We start from the raw sequence: 21303 nt of genomic DNA, 5'->3' as shown, positions 1-21303 counted from the left end.
GTGCATTTGGCAATTCCATCTTTAATACTAAACTTTTCCCTGCTGCATACAGATTGGACAGAATATTACACGGGACTCATATGTTATACCCATGCCCTATCACCAACAGGTTAAAGCCACCTCCTACATCTTCCCAAAGGGTCTCTTTATGATATTACACCAGGAAGTTTCATATAATGGAAGAGACATCAAAGAGAAACTGCCCTTGAACCTCCCTGGAAGTAACCTTATCAGGTAGTGTTAACAGCAGATATAGCAGTGAAACTCCAGGGAGTCAGTCTTTAGGTTCACATTTTACAACTAAAGAGGTGATTAAAAATTCCACACAATTGGAAAACTACTGGAATAGGGGACCTCAAACTGAGGATGCTCAGAAATCTTTTAGAACAGCCTATTTTTAGAAGTAGATAGCAGCCCAAGAACTTTGAAACAAACAGATGACTTCAGATTATAGATTCCCCCAAGACATTGGATCAAAACACCTACCTAATTCTTGCTTTGTTTTTGATTTGCTTGTGTGTATATTCACTCTACTCATTTTCTCAAGATCACTGGTTTTTGACTACCTGAGGCTCTTTTTTTCTTCCTCTCTAATAATAGTTAGCATATACTCTAATGCCATTCTTAGATTACCCCAAATGCTATCCACTTCCCTCAGTCTTACTGATTGCTAGATATGCCATTTATCACCAGACCCCTATCATCAAAACCTCTGGGTAATTCTGGTCTCATCAAACGAGACCATAGGGATGATGGTGATGTTTCCACTTGCCTCTACATGAACAGATGACCTTAAAAAAAATCAACTTACGACTTTGCTATTGTCCTTCTGTTCCAGAAAAAGAACCACTTATTATAATCTCTTGATCAGATCCTAGATAATTCTAAATTTTAATTCAACAACCTTTGAAGGGCAATGTCCAGACACTTGTCATTTGGAAAAGACTAATGGCAATCCAAATATGGAACCCAGATAATGTAATGGCTTGGTTCCAACTGTGGGTCACAAGTGACTTTTTTCTCCCTGAATTTCCATGTAACCCTATAGAATACCACTTCCTTTGTGGCTAGGACATTGGTCCTTTTTGCTTCACTACTAACATCTAATTCACTTCAGGAATAGAATTCTGAGCATTTCCTATACACAGAGAAATTAATTCTCTAAATGCTGAGGCTGGAGAGAAAAATTTTTATTATTACATCTCTATTAATGGTAAAATCTTATAAATAATTCCACAAATGAGTTGTAAGTTCCTACATAAGGGCACTCATAATTATTCAAACACTCTACCCAGAAGAATTACTGACTCATTGTTTATGCAAATAGAGCAGTATTCACAATGGTGGAAACCACACAAATAGATAGATGTTATTTAACTATACCACCTTTGGCTTAGATGGAAAACAGATCAGTTTCAACTGGTTGGCATAGTAGTGATGTATGCTTCAGTTGTTTTCTTTTTGGTTAGTTCTGGTGGCGTCTGTGACATTGCTGATCCTTCCTGCTATATTTGGATCAATGAAATGGGTACAAGGAAGGTAGAAAAGGCTTAAGGTAAAAGCCTTGAGGAAAAATCTACTTGGCTATCTTAGGCTGATTTTCACATCATATGGGATTTATTCTCTTGACCTGGGTTAGGCTACTAGGGTTCCTGATTCTGAATCGTCTTACAGGCCGATTCATTAATCTTGTTTTTGTCATAGTGGTCATGATGTGGTTTGTTGTATTTTATAGACAGTATTAAATTCTTTTTTCATAACCTATTCAGATGATTGTCATGATGATATACCAACAAAAAGGTCAAAAGATTTTATGACCCTATTGACCATGGAGACAACTGAAGTTAAAGATCTTGATATCTGTCCTTTCCTGAACTGGTAAACTTTCTGCAAGAGAGTCAGTGATGAAAGGGGAAGACTGAGAGGCTGATGTACAAATGGACAATTATCAGACTATACACGATAAGAGAATTTTGACCCACAGTCTCTTTAGCAATGAGCCAGAAATGGTTAGGACTTGCTCAATGAGTGCCAGCTTCCCTATTTTTTGCCTCTATTTCCAAATCAAGACCATCCAGAAAGCCAAACATGTTCTCTGAACTAATCACATAAGATGTACCACTTCTGTTTAGCCTGGCTCTGATTCCTCATGCCAACAATTTCCATGAGAACAAACCTGAAGCCTTCCATTTGGGACACTATAAAGCTTTTTCTCTTCCCTTACCTGCATTTGAGTTTCTATCAAATACAAGTGATGGTCGCCGACTCTCTGGCTATAGTGAGCTCTGAATAGATAAACTTTGCTAGTTTCCATGTGGGTGGAATGATTCATTTCCGTATTCCTCAAGGAACTCAGAGCCCTGTGCAGAGAGACAGTAGTATCCATGAGGACACAGGTTTGATCCCTGGCCCTGCTCAGTGGGTTAAGGATCTGGTGTTGCCGTGAGCTGCGGTGTGAGTTGCAGATGCGGCTTGGATCTGGTGTTGCTATGGCTGTGGCAGCTGCAGCTCTGATTCGACCCCTAGTTGTAGGCTGGCAGCTGCAGCTCTGATTTGACCCCTAGCCTGGGAACTTCCATATGCTATGGGTGCGGCCCTAAAAAAAAAAAGTATCATACACTAAAATGTAAGCAGAAACAACCAAATTATATACCAAAGGGAATAAAGGAAGCAGCAAAAAAGGAGCAATAGATACTTCCTTTTTTCCCCCTTGATTGGCTTATTTTATTGTACCATTTTGCTTCACTTTTGGTAAAGAACTTTGGAGTAGCCTGAGGATTTCTTAGGAGACTTGTGTTCACTTGTAGCTGAGGAAACTGAGGAACGTAGATGGCATTCAGTCCTCATTAGATGCAGCAGCTGCCTCTGGAGCACAACCCCTGATACTCCTTAGCCTACATCTACAAAGCAGTAAAGGACACTATAACCACCAGGGTTTTATTGCCACGGGACACTGAAATAGCTTGTAAGGAGTAGTTCTTGCCAGATCCTGGTGGTTCCAGAACATGATCCATGACTGGAGGATGAGCTGGAGGAGGAGCTGTACAGTTAGGATTTTTGTATAGTTATGACTCTAGTTATGAGAGTTATTGGCGGGCTGCAGTGAAAGGAGAACCTTTTGAGGGAGAGGCTTTTCTCTGAACTTACTCTACCTAGGTCCAGTCCAGTGGTGAGCATGTGATCTTCCTACCATAGGGTTTTTGTGATGTTGGATATTGCTAAAGAAATCCTCGTTACCTCAGAAGAGAATCATACAGATATTGGATTGTTATTCCTCCTGGAAATTGAAGCTTTCTGGAATAAGCCCATCCATCAGTCCATGCAAAGCAAATGGCCTTCTCCTGCCATATGGGTCTTATGATAGTTATTGCTCCTCCTTTCTAGATGCCAAGAACAAACTGAGTGAAAAATTAGGAGTCTAAAAATTTCAGTGGCTGGGGAGTTTCCACCAAATGTTTTGGCTGCCATGCAAGAAAGGCATGATGGCTTGATATCCTTTTTTGGTGGGGGGTTGGAGTGGGGGTGGGGGCTAGGAGCCCTGACAGTAGAATTTCTGTAGTGTCTTTTACTAGCAGTAGGTATTTAACACCATCATCACTAATATCAGCACAGGATTTATTTTTATAAAGACGTTTGATGATTTCAAGTGGAGATGACATAATACATCCATCTTCACCTTTTGAATCTGCCTCCCACTGGGCCTGGGCAGTCAGCCCTTGGGCTGGACATGCTGTAATAGGGACAAGATTGACTTGATAATGCCATTATTTCCACTGAAGCCACTCATTCTCTCTTTCTGTGGTTAACTAAGACCCTTTACTATAGCTTACTATTTTTCTTTAGGTTTAACTGTATTTTCATTCTGATTATAGTTGAAGTTTGTGGGCCTAGGTACGAGTCTATCTTTTTAAGATGAATTTACTTAATTCTTTTCTAATCTGTTAAGCATTGATTTTTTTTTTTTTAACTCTCAGAGAGGATATTTGTTTTATTTTAGACTTTGAAGATGCCTCCCTCCAGCCTACAAGAACTGTCAAGCACTCTTACTTTTAAAAGAATCCCTTTTTTATTCACTGATTGACCTGTTTCTTGAGTGTCGATTCTTATAATTATTTCTTAGTGTAAAAGATCAGAGCTGTAGTGAAAAGTTTAAGACATTCACGCACATATTCTAGAGGGGAACTTGAATTTTTCATCTTATTTATCACTTAAAAATCCTCAATGAGAGAGTTGAAAGCACTCTTAACTTGAACTCAGTTTATGTGGGGTTTTTATCATTTGATAATTTTACTAATAGCAAACATTTGATATTTGTGAAAGCATCAAACATTGAGTGGTAGTTTTTCCAACATAAGGAATTAGTTTAGATTATCTGATCCTTAAGGTTTCAAAAAGCTGTGTATTAAAGAGAAGCAGAAAGAGTTTGTATTCACTTTGGGCAGTAGTAGTTGCCGTTTTTTTCCCAGGGGTATGTCAACCGTCTCTCTTAAATTCTTATGGTAGGAGCCAGATGAACATTCTACAGAGCATGACACTAGTCCGCTGAGTTGATAATATCATGGAAAACAGGATGGATAAGCAAGAAATGGCTAGTGTATTGGGAACTTGGACCCATGTGCTCTAGAGAATGGGGACTAAAGCCAGCAAGCATCCAGGCACTCTTTACATCCTCTACACCGGTACGTCTCCTCCAAAGTAAAGGACAGATTATTCATTTTGCAGCTTCTGCCATAAAAAAAGAAAACCCTTTTTGAGTTTTAGATGCAGCATATCCTACACTTGAGAGTACTTCTCTGACCTACATATTGGGTGACGGAAAAGGCTGCCAACTTTGCGTTAGGCCCAGGGCAAGAAAGATCCTGGCAGCAAGTCTGGGCTGCCGTGTGAGTGCCTTGCTACTTGAGTTTTGTAACCTGTCAGGACATAGAGTGGTGGAATAGATATTGGTGGTGGAAAAACATGGCATGTGGAGTTTATGGTAAGTCCCTAGCAGGAAAAGCCACAACACAGGTCCTCAGGGCATTGGGAAAAGGCTATGCCATTTGAAGCGGAGAATTATACATCTTTTGAAAAATGACTCCTGGCATATTAGGGGGCCCTAGGAGAGATGGAACACCTGGCCATAGAATACCAAGTCCTCATCTGGGCAGAACTGACTGTTATGAGCTGGATTTTATCAGAACCACTATGTAATAAGGTCAGGTATATCCAGCAACTAACCATTCATAGGAAGGAAGGTGGTCATTTGGGATGATAAACAGAACTAAAGGCAGTAGCATGCGGGGCAGATACCCACTTTTTCTGCCACTGTTGTCCTCGTGTCTGTCTTTTAGTCTGCATCTGTAGCAACGTGGATCCTCCTTTATACCAGGTGATGGAAAGGGAAAAAGCCCAAGCTCGGTTAACAAGAGGATCAGCTGAAAGTGAACAGTGGTTGCCTTGTAGTACCTTTCGGACATATTTTTGAAAAAAGGTGGTAATAAAATGCCCTCCCAATGGGTAAAACTTCAGGCAGTACATCTGGTCTACTCTGCGGCTCAGAGATGAAACGAATAAAACACAGGGGCAGAAGTGAATGACTTGGTTGGCTGGCCTGGGAGAAGAAAGATTAGAAGATTGGGGACAGGAGATCTTGAGGATGGCATATGAGATAATACCAAGTGTGAAGCTCTTTCTACTACATGTTAGTACTTACCGGAGAGTATCCTGAACATGGGAGAGGCACTGAACAACCAAACAGACTGTTGAAGTCAGGCAGGTTTTCTTCTCATTTGCTCAAATACTGACATAGATGTATGAGATGAGTAGCCATAATTGCAGGGATAGAAGCTCTACATGCACCCAGCAGCGTTTATGAAGGTTAATGGAGCTGGCAACACATGCCCACACTGCCACTGGCAGAGACCAAGATGTGGTGGCATGCTGACTACCTTTTAACCTTTCTATCCTGGAAGGAGCAGTAATTCAGTTCTATATGAATAGACACATATTCCAAATATGGGTAATTTGCCTTTCCTGCCCAGAGGTCTTCAGCCAATACCAGTGTGAGTTGGTTATTCTCCTTGCAATCAAGAGTATTAATCAGAACAATTATGCAGTATTGTTAACTCTCAAAACTATTTTTACATGTGTTCTTGAATTAATATAAAAATTAGGAAGCTGAGCTAATGTTTTAGATGCACAGAATGGAAATGAATGGAAATTTGTATTAGTCACACAGTGCCCTGCAGAGACTACTCTGATGCTATGGTGTGTAAATTCTGGGTCTAGCAAATGAAATAGAAGTAGGACAGAATTACCACTCACATTGTTTTTCTTCATTCACATGTCTTTGGAGCAAGGGGAAGTCCATGAGAATGGAAAAGCTGCTTCATTCTTTCCACTGAGACATTTTATGAAGAGGCAGGATTAGGAGTGAAGGGCAGAGAGAGAACAAGTGAAATAAAATTGTCATTTAATAAGAGTGAATTTATAATTACAACACTTTTTTGTTACATCTAATATCAAAAATTAATCTTCACAGAAAAAATTAGTGAGATTTGAGGGCTGGTACCGTACTGTTGTCAAAATAAATATAGGAAGTTATTTTAGATGCTGTGCCACTGTGTAAGAGTCTGTCCATGCAGACAGGAAGCCCTGGCATTCTGCATGGTTTCAGCATATCCGGAAAAGACCATGTGGTAGGAGTGGTGGGATGAAGGGAATTTATTGATACATCTGTGTTTTTCAATGTGAGGTCTCCTGAACAGCAGTAGCAGCATTACCTGAGAACTTGTTGGAAATGCCCACCACCCCATCCCTACTCTGGCAGATACCCTAAATCCTAACCTACTGAAACTAGTATCCTATGAATCCCACTGATTTGGATATCACACACCAAGGTGATTTGGTTTTCTTTTCCCAGATTGATGTAGCTTTATGAGAAGAACTACTATTTGCCTCAGATCTTAGGAAAAGAGATTATAAATTCAGTGTCTGTGGGTTCCAGGACACTGGAGCCTTAGTGCCTTGGCTACAGGTAGTGTGTAGTTTATGGTGTCAGCGGAGGGTTACTTTACAAAGGCCAGTGGTAGGAGATGAGAAGGAGGGAAGGAGATGTGTAGTTGGAAACATGAGTTAGAATCTTACTCTACACGACTGCTTCTAGGTCATCCGTGCAGCACCTTGAAACCTAGTAAATTTTACTTGATGTTAGTAAAAGATCTTTCTAGGGCAAATATTTTAATTGTATAACTACAAAGTCTTTTAACCAAGTTTGTTTTCTAAACACTTTCTTATTAAAAATTAACTAGAATACACCAAGTATGAGGAGTCTACACATATCTCCCTGACTTACTGAGTTGACTGAATCCATCTTTTTCTACTCATTAGAACAGCTTCATTCAATCTTGGTCAAACCCAAAAACCATCAAACTGAACTTAAATTTCGAAAGGGAGCAGTAGGGCACAGATGATGTATATGTTTCCTCTGTCATCTTCTTCATGAGTACTTTTGTTTTTTCTTAAATTCTTCTATCCAGGGAGTTCCTGTCATGGCGCAGTAGAAACAAATCTGACTAGGAACCATAAGGTTATGGGTTTGATCTCTGGCCTCGGGCAGCAGGTTAAGGATCCACTGTTGCCGTGAGCTGTGGTGTGGGTCGCGGACATGGCTGAGATCTGGCGTTGCTGTGACTGTGCTGTAGACTGGCACCTGCCACTACAATTAGACCCCTAGCCTGGGAATCTCCGTTGTGCCACAGGTGTGGCCCTAAGAGACAAAAAAATAAATTAAATTCTTCTATACAGAGCCACTTCTAGTTATAACTCATCTATTAGATGATCCATGATTGTGAGAGAAAGAATGGCATTAAAATCTGTAATCTGTTATAAAGTGAGTGGTAAAACCATTTTTCATTGAGTCTCAAAAAACTAGGATACTAATAGTAAGACAGCATGTCACCAAATCACCAAATTTACTAAGCTTTAAAAAAAAAATGTTACTATCAACTTTTATTCTCAGAGCCACTTAGCTTCACCTGAGAAAGGAAAAATGGCTAATAGAATACCATTAAATATATACCATTCACTACTTTATATTTTTCCCACTATCTTTTTTTTTTTTTCTTTCATGTTAGGTCTATTACACCGAGTGAGTGAGCAAGTATAAGATTAATTTAATCTAAATTTGATTTCTCAATTCCTAAAATTTTATTAGAATTTGGTTCTCTGGGTAGATACCTAGAACTTGCTACCGAGAGTACAAGCTGATTTTTCTAGGAAAATGAGTAAGAAATGAAGTTCAAGTTCTGTCTAATCATTTCATCCAGCTCCATCTTCTTCAAGTTATCCATGCAGAGAGCGATAGTTTCTACCTGGCCCTTGAAACTTTTCATGATTACTCCAACGCTTCATGATCCCTTGCTTTCTCTGCACACTTGTATGTACCCCTTAGTTGTCACTGATTAGCTACTGCCTGAAATTTCATATCTGTTGATTCTGGTAGGTACGTTGCAAGCTCCCTGAGCACAGGAAAAGTATTTTCTAGTCTACATGTAGAATAGAGCCATAGATTCTTATATAAAACACGCTTGTATAAGAATTTAGTCTAGAAGTTCCTTGGTAGTCTAGTGGTTAAGGACTTAGTGTTGTTACTGCTGTGGGTTCAGGTTTGATTCCTGGCCTGGGAACTTCTGCATGCTGTGGGTGCGAACAACAGTAACAACAAAATCTAGTCCGGCTTCCTAATCACTTAGGCTAATAAATAGTTATTGTTTTTAATGTACTACACTAATATCTTTCCTCAACGATTTTCTCATAGCAAAAACAATGAAATGTTTACCCAAGAATCTCAGAAGTCATGCAATTCAGCAATGTTCTAGAGAATGTTGTTCTCTAAGGCATGCTTGAAAAGAAAGCTGTAAAGGAAGAAAAGAGGATATTACAAAATTAAGCAGAAGCAAATAGCACCACATCTGAAAAGACTGCATACATAAATAAAGCAAGCCAGATGGTCTTCTTCATTAGAGAGATGAAATCTGATACTGACATGCAGAGAGAATTTTGGTTGTCAGCTTTTCTTCAGTTCTAAACTTCACCTTAAATCACAAGTTAAATTGATTCTCCAAGAAAATTCTAAGTGCTTTATGGTGATTTTGAGGTTTGTTTTAGGGAATTAAGCTGGTGTTGTCTATATATATATGTATTTCATACCTTCCTAGCTTTGGAATAAATCCATGTTCTCTCTTTTTAAAATGTTTCTATATTTTGTATTATGTAAATATACATATTAGATCTTCTTTCATGTCTTATATTCTGTATTTTTCTTTTTTCCTTTTTTTTTTTTTTTTTTTTTTTTTGGTCTTTGGTCTTTTTAAGGCTGCACCCTCAGCATTTGGAGGTTCTCAGGCTAGAGGTCGAATCAGAGCTGTAGCTGCCAGCCTACACCACAGCTACAGCAATGAGGGATCTGAGCACCATCTGCAACCTACACCACAGATCATGCTGATGCCAAATCTTTAACCCACTGAGATTGAACCCGCGTCCTCATGGATACTAGTCAGGTTCATTAATCACTGAGCTGCAACTGGAACTCCACTTCTGTAGGCACTTTCTCCACTTTCAAATGTTGGCAATTTTTCTAGGGTCTAAAGGATTCAAGTTGCATGTTGCTCTGCATCTGATGTTTTTCTCTTTCTGGGCTCACTGTCCTTTCTTTTCCTACTTATTGTGTGTATTCTTGCTGTTTGCTGTCTTAAGATATTGACTTCATTGCTTAGTGTCAACCATACAACATTATAGTTAAAATTGGGGTTGAACTGCATGTTTTTATTTTTAAATTTTTTTAATTTTAAATTAAAATTTTTTTTTTTGGTCATTTTAGGACCACACCTGCAGCATATAGAGGTTCCCAGGCTAAGGATCAAATCAGAGCTGCAGCCATCGGCCTACCCCTCAGCCACAGCAACATCAAATCCAAGCTGCATCTGTGACTTACGCCGCAGCTGCAGCAACACCAGATCCTTAACCCACTAAGCAAGGCCAGGAATGGAACCTGCATCCTCATGGATACTAGTCGGGTTCATTTCGGCTGAGCCACAATGGGAACTCCATGCATGTTTTTATTATAAAGTGAGACTTAGTGCTAAAGTAAAAAAGCTCTATCAAGATCTCATCTATGTTTGGCTGTATAATAAGGCAGATTTGCAGGGTATAAAATATGACAAATATTTGTAATTCTTGTATTTCAATGAAGTCAAGTATATGCAGACTCTCAGTTCAAATCTTGGCAATAGACTATCTGAATGTATTCTCAAGTATCTGTGACGTGTGCCCTGTCTTTTTACATTCCTATCACTCAATTTCTTGATAGTATGTGTAATGTTTAAAGCCTGGCTATGCTGGCATTGAGGGTAGTTTCCCCTCCATTCTCTAGGAGAATGTCACGTCCTCATCTTAAAGATACATTTGAAGCAAAGTCAGTGATTGAGGCTTTTAAAATGAGTTAGGCTAACTTCCCAAATCACAGCTGTGTAAAACTTAATGTAAGTACTTCCAGAAGCAATGTGGACCCCTAGAGAATGGGAATCAGTTATCGGTTTCAGGGGACCCAGAAACTCTGAATTATTGTGTATTTGTGCACCTGTTCATTTTTTCTATACAAGAGATTGATCATTTAATAAAATTCATAAATTTGACCCTAAAAGAGAGGCAGCATAGGAAAACTGCATGGAGACTTTAGTACGAAAACATGTATTTAATTCATTGTTGTGTGAGTAGTGTTAGACAATAGTGACCCACAGGAAGCTGGTGGCAGTGCCATTTACCTTAGGAAGCATATTATTTCTGAATGTATGAGATGGGGGTGCAGTGATATGGATAGATTCAGACCTTACCATTTTTCCATTTTGTGGAAGTCTGTCAACACCTAGATGTGGTATTTCTTTTTAAAATGACTCATCAATGTCCAGAACCTTAGCCACCAATAGCATAGAGAAGAAAGAACCACCATAGTGCCTTTCAAGCCACCAAAGCCAGTTCAAAGAGGACATGCTGGATTTGGGAAAGTTTTCTGGAAAGAAAGTGCTGACAGTTTTGCTGTCCCTGGTATCAAGAAGTTCACTGGAAAAATCTTTCTATTCAGGTTCAAGATGGTTTGGACAAAGAAAATCTAATTTTCAGACAGAGGGAAGCAGTGACAGTTATTTCTGGATATTAATTGGTTCTACATTTGTTAGGAAATAAAGGCTCAGTGGAGCCCTTTTGGCTGACTCATGTGCTCTGAGTTTTCAGGCTCAGTGCAATAAGTACCATCTTGCCTAGAGAAGGAAAGCAACCTAATTTTTATAGACTTTGGAACACTGGGATTTTTAAGGCTAAGTAGAATACTTTGGTGTACTTGTGCTTATTTTCCTCTCCCTTCTCCCACTTTGTGCCTGAACAAAATTAAGAGAGCTCCTCAAGAGGACCCTGATTTTACCCAATGAAGTTGTAGAATAGTTATCCTATCATATGTGAACTTATTCTAAAATATTGTGAGGCAGGATTGTTTGTTTTAAGATTTGCTTAAATATTACCATGTACTTGGAAATGTATGTTGCTGCACAGGGCTTTTGAGATTTGCAGAATGGTTCCTAGGAATCTTCTGTGTAGGGGAATGATGAAGAGTCTGGGACACCATAGGTAAAATCCCTCAGGCTGGGTAGATGAATGCAGGGTGGCACACTTATTGGAGTTGCCAGTGCCCTCCAGATGCTACCTCCTTGCCTGTTTTCCTCAATTGGATACACACTAGTCTCAAAGGAGGTTTGAGTTGTCCTTTCACCGATTCCTTCATAAGTGTCCTGAGCCAGAGTAGAGGGTATATTATTTAGAATTAAGTTGAAATATAAATAACATGGGGGCTCCTTTGGTAAGTCTTCCCTTCAGAGGGTGACTCATAGATGCTCTTTACAATCCTTATCATGTTCTAACCCCTCACACACAACTCTCTTTAACCCTTCACTACTCATTTTCTCCACATTCTCTCTCTGGACACACCAAACTGTTCAGAGATCTTGCTCAGTACCGTATGCCTTTTCATTCTAGTTCTTGGGTATCTTCACTGGATGTCAATGGAGCGCCATCTGCTCTAAAAGTTTCATCACGGCTGGAGGGGCTCACTGGTCCTAGGGGAGTTGGGGTTGAGATGATGGAAGGTACTTCAACTCTTCTTCTCCCTCGGCCCAGTAACAAAGCTGTGGTCTCACTTTCTCTTCAAGTTTTGGACACAAACAGCATGGTGAAGATGAAAATTAAATTTTTTCTTTCAAAAATCACCCAAGTATAGTTTCCATAAAATGTGTGTTCCTCCTTTTAATAAATCTTAGTCAAGAGTTTCTGTGAAATAAAAACCTGGCCTTCTTAATGTACAAAAGCACATGGTTCCTTCATTTTTCAGGCATCCCTCCACCTCACATCTCAGTGAAGATATACATTAATTGACAATTCTTCTACAGTTTAGGTAAATGGTAACTTGTTCCCAGTTTCTTTCTAATCCCAAGTTTTTCCTTTTATTCAGGGAAAGGGGTTTTTGCTTCCTGTCAAATTAGAAATTATGAGGCCTAGATTCCTTCGACATGGTGGCAAAGGATGATATCATGGACTTGATGTATTGAGCTTTTAAATGTCTTTGTCACAAGGGGACTGGAATAGGACTATAGCCGTTGCTCCCTTTGAAATCTTGGTCCTCTGTTTCCATTTAGCTCTTCTAAGGTGGGTTTATGGCTTGGAGATTAAAAATCAGGAGCAAGTCTTGAATTAAATTAAAAGCTCAGAGGGAGACTGTCATGGTATCTAGTGTGATGCAGCCATTCGCCAGACCCGTCCTTATGGTGCATATTCCCTCGAGGGGAGCAGCTTCACTGGATCTATACAGTACCTGGTAATATATTTACATGAACAGCGGAGTGCTCTTGGACCCCTTTTAAATTGATAAAAACTTATTTTATACTCTGTGGAGGTATTTATAATGATGGTGATTTATGAAGTGAGAAGAAAAGACAGACTGACAGTAAGTAATTAGTCATAAGTCCACATAGGACATGGGGAAGGTTCTGAGTCTGGCTGTGCAGGTAGCGAGTTTAAAAAAATACAGGTTTGAGTACGTATATTATAAAATAAACTATCTTCATAACTATGTATAAAACCTACAAAACCTTTGTCTAATTTGGTTTCCTTTTTCCGTGAATGTTTTAAAAAGCATTTTTACACAAAAAGTAATGCAGGCCACTTTATAATTTTTTCCCATTTTCCCAACTTGTTATGCACAATGAATGTGTATGATGACTGTGTTGGGAACAAGTCTCTGTATTTAACTGAAAGCATCTCTGATATTAAAATTTCATTCTCATTACCTAAGAAATCTTAAAGCAGTAGTTAAATATACTCACATACAAGATAGTCTATGAAATGATGGAGTACATTATTCATTTGCCACAATATAATAATCAGAAGACCATTATACTTCATAAAAACTGTGCCCAGTGACAATACCTGTAACAGTGAGCTAATAGCAGCCTTGAGCACTCAGGAAAGACGGTGTATAAATCATTGAACAGACCCTCCATCATTAATAATAAACACTGGGAATAAGGCAATAAGGTTTTCATCATTACTGCTGTTGCTAAGACTGTAGATTTATTTTCAAAGTTTGAACTGATGACTATGTAAAACTAAGACCAGTACCCACAGAAATAACGAAATGTAAGTTAACATGTTAAGAAAGAGTACCAGCCCTTACTAACTTCTTGAATGCATGGCTAGATGTTTACATGTAGTGGGTAACTGCTGAAGAACCTGGTAGTATTTTCCAAACAGCAATCTGGAGCTATGTTGATTTCTGCACCCTCCCTTTCAGGTTGCCTTTGGTCAGGGGTAGGAGGGAGGTAAGGGAGTTGAGTGCCTTATTCCTCTTAATTTCCCACTCAAATCTTAACTTCTTTCCTGGCCCACTTTACGTTATATTTACTTACAGACCTTTTTCTTCCCCTCAGGATGCTTCCCTTGGCTACAAGACCTCTTGTTCTCTCAGTTCCCAAATTGCTTATTATTTGGACCCTGCCTTTTGGCACATAGGCACATAAAGCCTGACAGTGATGGACCTCTCCCAAAAGATTATAAGTTTCTTGAGGTCAGAGGCTGTACATTATGTTTATTTAATATTTCTCAGTGCACATGGCATTATATACATGGCAGATACTCAATACAATTTTGAATTGCATGCAAATGATATGATTATAACATTTTTGACCTTATAAAACAAACATTCAGAAGTCATTGAATTCAATTTCCAGCTTTACAGATGAGAAAAATGAAGCCAACCGAAGTTAAGTTCTTGCTCAAGGTCATATGACTAATGTACAATTTAAAAATAATCCAAGCACCTATTTGCTTAGGAAGGAGATGTTTCATTCATATTCTTGCTTACCTATTGGTTTTCTTAATAGACTTCTATTTTCACTGAAATGAAAAATTGTACCTTATCCCTACTACTGAGAGGGGAAGTGAGAATTTGACATATTTGCCACTCTCTTTAGAGCTCCACTGCTGTGATTAATATGCACAAACACATTTGCTGATGCTTGTGAACATTTTTTTTTTAACTCGGTAGTTTTAGGTTTCATTGTTAATCTCTGTCCTTTGTTCCAGTTGGAATTATTGCATCTCCCTGCCCACACAGAGCCTTGTTTCTGCTTCAGTTTTATTGCTACCACAATTAGCCCTGTATTGTAGTTTGATGAATAGATGGTTATCTCCCCTACTATTAAGGGGCTGTTGAGGGTGCGGGAATCACGTAATGATCACCTTGATTTCTCTGTATTACCTAATCCCACACTTTGGGTACAGTAGAAGCTTTAAAAATGCTGAAAAAATTATTGTCCTGGTTAATATAATGCAATAGTAATTACAAGAATCTGTTCCTGAAAATCAGACATTTTGCATGAGAAGGCTAATCAAATCCTATTGCCCATTATTTTAAAAAGAAAAAAAAATTATAATCCACTACCTGTCAGCACGAAACAACCAACCTCATTCCTAAAGTATAATCAAAACCCAGTAAAAGGTCTAGGTAGAAGTAGCTACCATGTCAGGAAGTAAAAAGATTAACCATCCTTTTCTGATCAGCAAACACTTAGTAAGACTAGTGATAGTGCTTTTTATGCCATAACATGTACAGTTTTTACTCCATGTTGTAAATATTATGGTTATGATAGGGCATAGAAATGGATACACAGCAATAAATAAGGTTGTTAGGGGAAAAAGCTAATAAAAATTTACAGTGCAAAGTTCATTTCTTATAATGAATTTTTTGCCATTTGCAAGTTGAAAAAAGTTGAGAATGAAACTGGGGGAGAAGAATGGAAGCCCTTGTTTGTCAGGAACTGTATAAGGAGGGTGTCAAGAGTTGGCCTGACTGAGTGAAAAGGGGGCAATTTCAGGAAAACTGTGGGAATCAGAGGAAATGATAATAGAGAGGCTCCACATTTCTGCCCTAAAGGCTCCTGAGCAGGAGACTGTGATCAGTCTTCAAGGAGCTGGTTCGTGCTTTAAGGTGCAGAAACACTGACAGCAACCAACTATGCTTATATAAAAGAAAAAATGTTTTTCATCTGGATTCTCGTCATATAACCAATATATTCCAGCATAATCTTTCTCATCACTTCTTCCTGACCCCTTTTTTTATGAACCTCTCTTAGGATCCACTCTTTTCCATCAGCAACAGCCAGGCTATTCCCACACCGTTTATACTCCATGTGCTGCTGTATTTTGAATGTAACTTAAGACTTTTACATGCATGTCCTGTTCTTAATAATGCTGTACTGAGTTTTGGTGACATACATTTTTTCCTGCTTTATCATTATTGACAGGAAAACATTGTATTTATGAAGTTTTATGAAGTTTCCATATTAAAATCTAAGAGGAAGTTTACTGAGAAATGAATTAATATGGGACATATTCCATGGAAATGTCTATAGTCTCAGCTTGCTTTGTTCCACTTCACAGGGCATATAGTTCTTCCAAGGAACTAAACTCCTCAAGACATTAAAGATATTTATTGAGTGCCTAGAATATTTATAGCATTGTCAAAAGTGTTGTAGAGAAGATGGATGGATCAGGCAAGGAGCCTGATAAGGCCTGTCAACTACACAACCTGGTGGCAAATGATCAGATCTAAAAGCAAACCCCAGGAGTGGGGTCCTGGGTCACAGAGGGAAGACTGCATCTGGAAGGACTTGTTGGCATCTTCCAGGGCAAAGGTAGAAACTGAGCATGAGTATGAGCAAGACCACACTCCATTTAGAAGCAAATATATTCTTTGCAATGAGAGCAATTAGAGGTATCCTCATGGAGAGCAGGGGAGAGAGTGATTATTTATGTTTGCAAGTTGGGTTTTCAGTGGTGGGTGGAGACTTTTCATTGAGTTGTTAGTCCTCCCTGTCCCAGGCTCCTTGGGAACTGTGACGTACAAGGGAGAGTACTTTAGTGGAGAGTGAATCTAGATTCCCTACTTATAAAGCCCTCCGCCTTCACTTCCTTGGTAGATAGGAGGCAGGAATTGGGGAGTCCATAAATACACCCTAATGCTGTGGCTCTGTCCAGTGTAAAAGTATAGTAATTATGAATTAATGCTGTTCGAGTTCTAATTTGATGACTTTGTTTTTTAAGGGACTCTGCCTTAAGACAGCATGGTTAAGTACATATTTGTAGGGTATAGGAACTAAACAAAGCTGTATCTAGCACCTACCATCTGTTGTGAATGTCTGTTGCCTGCTGCCTAGCATGCATCCTCTCTCCTAATCTTCCTTTGGCCACCACTCATTCTCAGCCATCAAGGGTTTGATTTTGACCTCACTGCTGTCTCCGAGGATGGGTCTTGACATCTACCGGTGTGTCTCTTCCCCTCAATAGAATGCCTGGGTTAGGGGTATTCACGTCAGACCAATGGGTAGAATTAGGTGTGAGAAGATGTTTACTGAGGCAGCCATGAAGAAGTTTCTACAAGAAAGAAGCTCCTTCTTTCCCTCTCTTCCTTGGACCATGTAAGGAAGTAAGTTCCAGAACTGACATTGTGTCTTTTACTATTGCTATTTGTTTTTACATTTTAATTTGTTTTGATTTGCTGTTTTGGCATCCAGAGGAAGAAAACTTGGAGTCCTGGAAGATGGAGTGGGTGTCTTAGGGTGAATAGGGAGGAAGGGAGGCTGTGGTGAAACAGATACAATGCAGAGTAGAGAGCCAGAGGAAGCAGGCCCTTGGTGACAGTGTGAGGGCTATTTGACCAGGCTTTACTAAATCTGGCCCCTGTGGGGATAAAGAATAATCCTGATGCTGTTAGTTTATAAATCTCTTAGGTATTGTTTGAGCAAGATTTTGTGTTTTTGTGTGTGCATGCATGCACGTGCCTGTGTGTGTGTACACAGAGATGTATATGCAGTGTGGGTGGTCACAACAATGGCCAGCCAACTTTCAGATGAGGCTGTTGTAAAAATGAGCATGGAAAGGCTCAGAACAGGGTAAGGCAAAGTCATCGACCTGCCTTCAGTGTCGATACATCTAAAATTGTCTTGGAAAATCCAAGTGATCAACTCAGAGATTTTAAAATAATGGGAGTTCAAAAAGCATCTGAATCAGGAGAAATGCACAAAAGTCAATACTTCCCTATACCAGCAACAACTAGTAAGCAAACATAATGGTAAAAATTCCATTTACAGTAGCACCCCCAATTCCATTAACTAATTAAGAACCAATATAAAAAAAGACGTGTGAGTCTTATATGAAGAAGAAAATTACAAAAGCTTAAGAAAGATATAAAAGAAGATTGGCTTTTTGGGTAGATGGAAGGACTCACTATTTTAAAGGTATAAATCCTTCTTGAACTAAATGCTATAATACTACTACAATTTAAATTCGTATAGCTTTTTTTGGAACTTGACAAATAATTGTAAAGTTTCAGAAAAAATTTATAGTTTCAGGAATTTTTATTTTTGTTTGAATATCAAGAGTATCTCTTTTTCTTACAAACCCCAAATTAACTAGTAGAATCTTTTTACAGGCAAGTAAATGAAAGTGTAAGGACTATGAGACAGACGTCATTTCGAAGGGTTACTCAATAAAGTTGCTTGATTTTCTTCTCAATATGATTTTAAGTTAAAATAAAGTAGCACCTGGCTGGATTTCTCAGCCCTCTGTTGATGGTAACTTTTTCCTGGAATTCTATTAAATATTTAAGGAAATCTGGGGATTTATTCCTCCATTCCATGTGAGACTATGGTCACAGCTGCTCCTCCAGAGGGTCCTACCTCACTCTTTAAGCACCAAAAAGATGATTAAGTCATCAAATACAACTTTACCTATTTTTTTTTTTTTTGAGGCACAGGAGAGGTAGGTTTCCTCAGTCCCCACACACAACTATGAATTTTCACAGACTTGAAAATTTTTATTCCACGACGAAGCCTAAAGAACAGATTACACTATCCTTCTCTTTCTCTTATTAAGATTTGTATAAGCTGTCTCAAGAGAACAGAATGAAGGACCTCAGTGTAGCCATACTCTGCTCTATGGGTGGTGTATATTGACAGTAAATAAAGCACTTTCATATTCATATTTCATATTCATTCACAGATGTTTACAGCAGTGGTTATCAAAGAAGTGCAGATTAAAACAAGGAGGTAACATTTTTGGTCAATCGATTTTATAAAGATAGGATAGATGGCACCTCATAGAACTGCTGAGGGAACATTGAGAAATGCAACCCATGTACTGATGGTGGGCATGTCTTTTGGCGCAACTTTTCTGATACTTTAGCAATATGCACTAAGATGTTTAAAAATGTTCATCATGTCTCACCAGTAATTTCATTTCTAATAATATCTCCCATGGAATAAGCCGCGAACCCACAGATGTAACAGGGCTTACTGGGCAAATCAATCTTAAATGCTTAAGAAATAAATTAATAAAGGGTAATAGTGAAGTGACATCCAGCCATAAAATATTAAAACCTATTTTTTCTTGCTTATCATTTCTAATTTTGAAATTGAGCTATAACATATACAAAGTACACCAATCCTAAATCTAAAATTCAATAAATTTTATATATTTATAAAGCCATATTCATAACCACCTCCCTTACTGAAAGAGTGCATTTCTGACACATCAAGAGGATTCCTCATTCCCTTTCCTAGCAAGTATCTCTCCCAAAAGGTAGCCACTATTTTGATTTTTTATCAGCATTGATTAGATTAGACTGCTCTTTACCTATGTAAGTGAAATTGCGTAATGTGCAGTCCTCTGTATCTGCTTTCTACAATGTGATCGAATGTAATTATGGTTTATTCATTTCCATTAATGCATAGTGTTTCATTTTTGAATATATCAGTATTTAGTAATCTATACTGTTGATGGATATTTGACTTGTTTCCAGTTTGTAGTTACTGTGAATAAAGTTTCATATTTTTCTTTTTAAACCACGTTTTTCAAGAGTAGTGATGTAAAAATGTTAAAAACAAAAGATTAATTTTAAAAACCAGAAAATTTAAGTTCAATACCAGTTAAAAAGTTTCATCTGTACAGAAGAAAATTTAGAAAAAAATACAAGAAAGAATTGAATATTAGATGTTAGGACTGTGACAGGATTGTATATGAAAGGAAGGTGGATTCTCTATTTCAGGTTTGATCAGAAGACCCCAAAGTGTGAGTATAGGTACATGGAGGCAATGGCTGTATGCACTCGCATCACATTTTGTCTATAAATGGATTGAGGATAAAATATCTGGGAAGGTTGGAAATAAGCAAGAGAAGTTATATGGGGAGAGGTATCTCATACTGCAGCAGATTGAGGAGTGATTTTCTCCAAACCTCAAGATTTGTGAGAGAGGGTTCATAAAGAACACTTGAAAAACTTTGTACTTGTCACTGCTAGTCAATGTTTGACACAAGCTGAAGGAATCTAAAGGTAAGAAGCTTGGCCCAAGATGTTAGAGTACGAGTAGGGTGGGGACAAGGTCACACTGAGAGTTGGGTCCATGTCTACCAATGGGTGGTGCAAGGATGTTTCTACATTTAGCTTAGCTTCGGTGACTGGTGGGACCACTTACGGGATGAGGCCATTTACATCCTTCCCCAGAGACTGTTTGGATGGCCTAGAATCCAGGAAGAGATGGCTAGATTCTCAGGGCTAGGGGAGGAAAAGTTAGTGGCCAGCTCAAGGAAAACATCACTGCCTTATAAACAAAAAAACAGCCTATGATTCTAGTGGGGCTCCAAAGAACCCATGAAGAGTGCCGGAGAGAAAAGGTCCCCTTTCATCACCTACCTGGCCTGGAAGAAACCATCACCAACTGCATTAGAATCATTCAGGACAGGCCTTTCCTGACTCTTCCCTCTTCTTCTGCTTCTGATCTTAGAGGCACCAGATGCCTCAGCTAGGCAGTGAAGGGAGGCAATGAAGGGAGGAGCAAAAGAGAGAAGTCAGCACCTCTTCCCATCACCTGTTATTAGTTTCCAGCTACAGGCATGGCGGAGGGGTGGGGGAAGGTTTGTATAACAAAAGAGCTTAGGGTTTTGATTATTACACAGACCTATGCACTTGCATTGCTGCAGTGAGGCAATTATTGTGACTAAAAGTGACTGGGGCCTTTTATTATTATTATTATTATTATTATTATTTGTCTTTCTGCTATTTCTTTGGGCCGCTCCCGTGGCATATGGAGGTTCCCAGGCTAGGAGTCTAATCAGAGCTGTAGCCACCGGCCTACGCCAGAGCCACAGCAACGCGGGATCCAAGCCACGTCTGCAGCCTACACTACAGCTCACGGCAATGCTGGATCGTTAACCCACTGAGCAAGGGCAGGGACCGAACCCGCAACCTCATGGTTCCTAGTTGGATTCGTTAACCACTGTGCCACGATGGGAACTCCCTTTTTTTATTATTTGAAAATGATAATGAATTTCATAGAACCTGCCTTAGATTTTACTGAAGGTGTAAGGAGGAAGCAGCCACAAACTAACTTGAGGAGGCAGTGGGGAGAAAAATAAACTTATCTTGAAACTGTACTTTATGGATTCCTATTGTTCAGTGTGCCAAGTATGTCTGTTTAATACATTTTATGCAATAAGCATTAATTTTTAAAATCCTTTTAAGTTTTATTGAAGTATAGTTGATTTACAAGATGATGATAATTTCTGCTACAGCAAAGTGATTCCATCATACATATACACATATCCATTCTCTCTCAGATTTTTTTCCCCACAGAGGTTAGCACAGACTACTGGGTAGAGTTCTAG

The sequence above is a fragment of the Sus scrofa genome, chromosome 1 (genome assembly GCF_000003025.6).
Source record: "Sus scrofa isolate TJ Tabasco breed Duroc chromosome 1, Sscrofa11.1, whole genome shotgun sequence".
Classification (NCBI taxonomy): Eukaryota; Metazoa; Chordata; class Mammalia; order Artiodactyla; family Suidae; genus Sus; species Sus scrofa.
Note: the sequence above shows the minus strand (reverse complement) of the source record.